Here is a 6,000-nt window from a genome sequence, read left to right as displayed (position 1 = left end):
CCAAGACTATCGCCCTGAGATATCTTTAAACATTAAACCAAAATAAACCCCTGAGGTCACCTTTTAGTTAAGTAACAGATTGGCTTATAAAATAAAGAATATCCTCATGAGTAATGAGCTTCTTGGAAACCCTGGTGGCGTAGTGGTTGAGTGCTACAGCTGCTAATCAAAGGGTTGGCAGTTTGAATCCACCAGGCACTCCTTGGAAGCTCTGTGGGGCAGTTCTACTCGGTCCTACAGGGTCGCTATGAGTCGGAATCACCTCGATGGCAGTGGGGCATGGGAGGAATAAGCTTCCCTAAAAAAAATCACCTATATGAGACCAAATGGTCAAAAAGTATTCTAAAGCAAAGATGATTGGGTAAGATGGTAGCGAAACTGAAATGAAAATGGTACAATCAGAATGGAATGAATGAGAAGGATGACACATTGTGGAAAAGTAGCCAATATCACTGAATAATTTGTGTTGAAATTGTTAAATGGGAATCTCATTTGCTGTGTAGATTTTCACTTTAAAAACAATAAATTATTATTAAAAAAAAAAACCCCTTTTAAAACTAATGCCTACAGAAGGACTGAATTTTGCCCCATTCTGTCTACAGGCAGGAGGTGACTCCAATAACACATTCACTTGAAATTCATTCATTAACAACAGGAATGGAAAGGTCTATCTAGGAAGAAGTCCAAGGAAAAGCAGTGTCATCCTGAATGAGCCATAAAATTTAGTTCCAAAACCTAAGCTTGTGTTGTTGGCAAAGAAAATATGATCAGCTTCTTGAAAGGCATCTTTGATCTTTTGTGTAATACCAATGCTTTTATGGTTCTGTTGAGAAGAGTGACGAGGAACAGCTCTGAGCTGTGTGTGAGAGTTTTTCTATGAAACCAGATTCCATGTAAGCTAAAGAGGCAGGAGGAGGTTAAGAACAGGCTTATCCAGGTCTCCACTATAACAAACTGGGTCCCATCTTAGAAACTGCTTGGCTTCATGAATTTATACAAAAGCTGGGTGAGTTTGTGTATGGAAAAAACAATGTAGAGATAGTGACTGAGAAACTTCTTTTGGGCCATTAGAGAGTCCCCATTTGACACCCTTCCTGTTAGTGAGAAAGGAAGCAGGAATGTACTGTGTCAAGTCTATACCATTGGAAGCTTCTTACCTTATCTTCTCTGGCCACATGCCTGCTAGTCAACATGCCATGTTCCAGGGACGCTGAAACACTTTCCCCACTTTGTTATTCATGCCTGTCTGTTCTCCCAGTTTTTCACACATAATCTCCTAAGATTCTCTCGTCATACACTTCTTTTTATGAACATTTCTTCACTCTGAAGTGATTCCTACCCATAAAGTGCTTTTTAATCAAAGTAATAGATCTTATTAACAAATTAGCATATAGATTTTAATACATGCCTTTGTATTTTTTCTTTAAAATATGTGTATGATTTCATAATACAAACCATTATCCATATCCCTTTCTTACATAATACATCCTGGACGTCTTCCAATAATCTATCTATATAGATCTGCCTCACTCAGATGAATAAAAAACCAAAACCAAACCTGTACCCATGGAGTAGATTCCGACTCATAGCAACCTTATAGGTTAGAACTGCCCATAGAATTTCTGAAGAGTAACTGGTGAATTCAAAGTGCCACTCAGGTGAATAACTGCAGATAATTTCATTCTGCACATGTACCAAAAGCAGTCAGCAGGAATATGGCTTTTGCTCACCAACTTAGCATACTTACAGCTTCTGAATGATGTAGGTCATTTTTGATGATGCCTACTCTTCCAGACGTTTCTGGGATTTTGATGTCTGGTGAATTTCTGGAGGTTATTTTTGATTAAGTTTGTTTTGTGTCTTTAGTGTACCCATGATCTCTTTATCTGGCAATATTTGCTGTTCCTCTTTAGAGTCCTTGGTATTTTGGCATTATTTTGGCCTGGTTACCAAGTTGTAATCTTTGTTGTTCTTTAAGCTTTTCTGCTGGGCTTATCTAGGTTTAGTAGTCTGGCTGGACTTTTGTATTTGTTTGCATGATAATACTTTCTGGTGAAAGTCTCTCAGTAGCTCCTTGGCCACTTTTTTTCAGTTCCCACAATTTTTTTTACACAGGCTACCAGTCTTATAAAATAAGTAATTGTGTAAAAACGGTCATGTATTATATGGACTACTCTTCATATTAGATTTTTTAGAAATTATTTACTTATTTTGTTGAGAATATACATGGCAGATTGTACATCAATTCAACAATTTCTACATGTACAGTTCAGTGACATTGATTATATTTTTTAAGTTATGCAACCATTTGCACCCTCCTTTTCTGAATTGTGCCTCCCCCATTACCATAAACTCTTTACCTCCTAAGTTTCCTATCTAATTTTTCAAGCTGCTGTTGCCAATTTGATCCCATATAAATACTTCTTAAAAGAGAACAATGCTCAAGGCAGACATTCATTATTAGTTAAGCTAAATCGTTGTTCGGTTTTAAGAAGATTTCAGGGGATATTTGTGGTTTAAGTTTTCAAGATTACCTCATAGTAAAATTTCAGGGGTTCATCTAGCCTCCCTGGCTCCAGAAATTCTGGATTCCATCAGAATTTGAAATTCTACTCTGCAGTTTCTTCATTTTTACCAGGACTCTTCTATAAAATCTTTGATCAAAACATACAGTAATGGTAGGGAGGCACCATCCTAGTGTCAAGGCAAAAGAGGCAGTTGCTTATGGGGCAATTAGCCACACATTCCATTTCTTCCTCCTATTTCTGACTCACCTTCTCCCTCCATAGTTCCAGATAAACGGAGACCAATTATTGTACCTGGGATGGCCATTTGCAAGCTTATTTAGATCCCAACAAACTAGGAGGCAGAACAGAAGCACTAAACACAATATTAGGCCAATTAATTGGATTTCCATAAAACCATGACCCTAAACTTCTAAACCAATAAGCCAAATCCCATGAGGTTTGATTGTCTATAAGCTCATAACAAATGTAATCAAAGAGATCTTTTCATATCAATATATTGAATGTTTCGTTCTTCTTAAAGATGGTAAAGAGTAGAAGAACATTCCATTAAAGAAAATACTATATTTATTTAATCAGCTTCCTAATAATGGGCATTTAGATTGTTCCTATGTTTTCTTATTCCCAGTGTTAGGGATTGATTTGTGGCCCCCAAAAAGATATGTTCAAGTCCTAACCCCCGTAACTGAATGTTACCATATTTGGAAACAGAGTCTCTGCAGACATAATTAGTTAACATGAGGTCATACTGGAGAAGGATGGGCCCTAATCCAAACAATTTGTGTCCTTATAAAAAGACAAGGTACATAGACACAGACAGATACGCAGGGAAAACGGCTATGTGAAGATGGAGGCAGATATTGGAATTATGTTGCCACAAGCCAAGGTATCTCTGGGACTACCAGAAGCTACCAGAAAATATCTACTTTTTGCAAGGAACTTTCTCTAGAGCCTTCAGAGAGAATGTGGTCCTGTCAACACCTTGATTTTGCACTTCTAGACTCTGAAACTATGCGAGAATAAATTTCTCTTCTTTTAAGCTATCCAGTTTGTGAGTATTTATTACTGAATCCCTAGGAAATGAAAACAATCAGTAATAGTAGAGCCGATTATCGTGTATACATTTCAATATACACATATACCTACAAGAATATATATTGGCTAAAGTTCTACAGAAATTAAATTGCTGGATCCAAGGGTATGTGATTTTTTATTTTGATAGATATTACCAAGGTGACCACAGAAAATATAAAAGTTTATACTTCCATTGGCAATATATGAGAATAGCTAGTTCAAACCTGAAGTCTTTTTTCCCAAATGAAAGGTTAAAATCATGATTTTTATTCTGATAAATTTCGAGATACCAGAGATATAATTCAAGTATGCAGTTTTGAAGAATAGTGATGGGGAGGTAAAATATAAAATACATTTTCTTCCTTTTCTGCTTTAAGTAAATATTTTCACAAATGTTTCTTCACTCTGAATTGACCCCTCATACCAGATTTTAAATTCAGGAGAAATATTTTAGTATCTACTTTGTGACAAGTTATCTCCCAAATATTTATCCTCCTTTTTTTCCTTATTAAAAGACCCCTGATATTGTAGGTGATTGCCATTAGTAAAAAGAAAACCCTGCATTTCCCCAGTTCTTTTGTATAAGGGCCTTCATGTCATATAGAATTTGCTAGTGAGATAGAATATGATTAAATCCGATAGAGATGCTGGAAAAGTTTTCTTACCCTGGTACAGATGTTACTCCTTTTTCCTTGTTGTTTCTTTCTCATTCTTGCCTAGATTGCTGAGAGTAGATTAAGAGTGGATCAGTCATTGTATAAGATGAAGATAACATTCAGCCCCAAAAGGAAGCTAGGAGTCTCATTCCTTTTATAAATGCTGGCATCTGTGGAAGCATTGTACTGCCAGAGACTTGTTTTCTTTTTTAGTGAATAAATAAACCTTTACTTGGTTAGGCAACTGTTAAATGTATACCCACACAATCCTGAAAGGCTACAGCATTAGTTCCTGAAGAGATCTATGTCCACAGGTATTTCATGCAAGCACAAAGCATATTGCCAGCATGTAGTTAGGCAGCTGTTTCTGATAATTAATAAGAAAGGACTGACAACGGCATATCCAAGTGTTAGTAATATTTCAATGTTTAATGCTATAGAATGTCTTCCTGATAAAGAAGCTACATAGAAGGACAAAATACAATCTGTCCAATAAAAGGAAAGAAAACAAAACATCAGCAGAAGAATACTTTGAATGGCTTTGATCTCAGGAGTGGTTTTTTGGCTACATCTAGAGTTTTTAAGGTACAGAACATGTTTGTGGTGTTCATGAAGGAGAAGTGCTAATATCTAAATGTCTAAATTGTAGACATGGTTATGTTGCTGACGATTTTGATGGAGTAGAGCAAGTTAGTATTCACCAGCGAATTGAAGATCCAAAAGCACAGAAACTGGTGAAGGTCATGTATCCATGAAGCATCTCTGGCCCTGATGGTGGTGGCCTGGACCACACTCAGGAGGCTGGTGGTGCAGATGGAAAGACCCCGGGACACTCTCCAAAGATAAATAACAATTTTACAACCAACAGCACCAAGAAAGTTCATTAAGCCAAACGTAGCTATTGTCTCTGGTAAAAAGTATCATGGTATTTGTCAAAGCCAGATGGCTGAGAATAAAGTCAATCTGTATCTTCTCAAGACTCATGATGAATGTGTACATGTGTTCTACAAATATAAAAGAGTTTCCCACAAAGCAGGCTTTTCCTTGTGAAATGTTACTCCAGAGCATCTTAGTTTATGAGCATAAGAACTGTAGAATAGGGAAAATAAACTTTAAGCAAAGTATCACATGCTCCTCAAAAGGTTTTTTTTTTTTTTTTAAATATCTGTGGATCTCTTCAGGGATAAAGACATTAAAAAGAAGTTGGATACCTAAGTCAGGGAATACATACTGTTATGTCCTGTGTTCTCTTTTCTTTCCACTCCTTGCTTTTGCATTCATTTCTTTGGCTTCAGTATCATATATCTGGAGTGGACTTCCAAATATACATCTCCAGCCTAGTTCTCTTACCTGAGTTTCACATCAATATATGGAATGCTTTTTCGTCATCTGTTTCTGTGTCCCATAGGCTCGTCTAACTAAAAATGTCCAAAACTGATATCTTTATCTCTGCCAAAATTCCTTCTCCTGAATAACATATATATCAACTAATGAAAGTCCTGCCCTACAAAGTCCCAAGGAGGAGTTCCAGGAGTTATTCTTGACTTCTCCATCTCCCTCACCCCACAATCAGTCAGATAACATATCTTGTTCAGTCTGTTCACGTTAACCTCTACAAACTTGATCAACTCATTTTCATCGCACAGCTGCTATCTACTTACAGACTTTGGTGGTTTTCCCCTTTTGTTAGCACTAAGTTGAAACTTTAAGTCCTTTGTACTTTTTCCCTTGCTTATTCCAAAAAC

Source organism: Loxodonta africana, chromosome 1, assembly GCF_030014295.1.
Source record: "Loxodonta africana isolate mLoxAfr1 chromosome 1, mLoxAfr1.hap2, whole genome shotgun sequence".
In the NCBI taxonomy this organism is placed as follows: domain Eukaryota; kingdom Metazoa; phylum Chordata; class Mammalia; order Proboscidea; family Elephantidae; genus Loxodonta; species Loxodonta africana.
Note: the sequence above shows the minus strand (reverse complement) of the source record.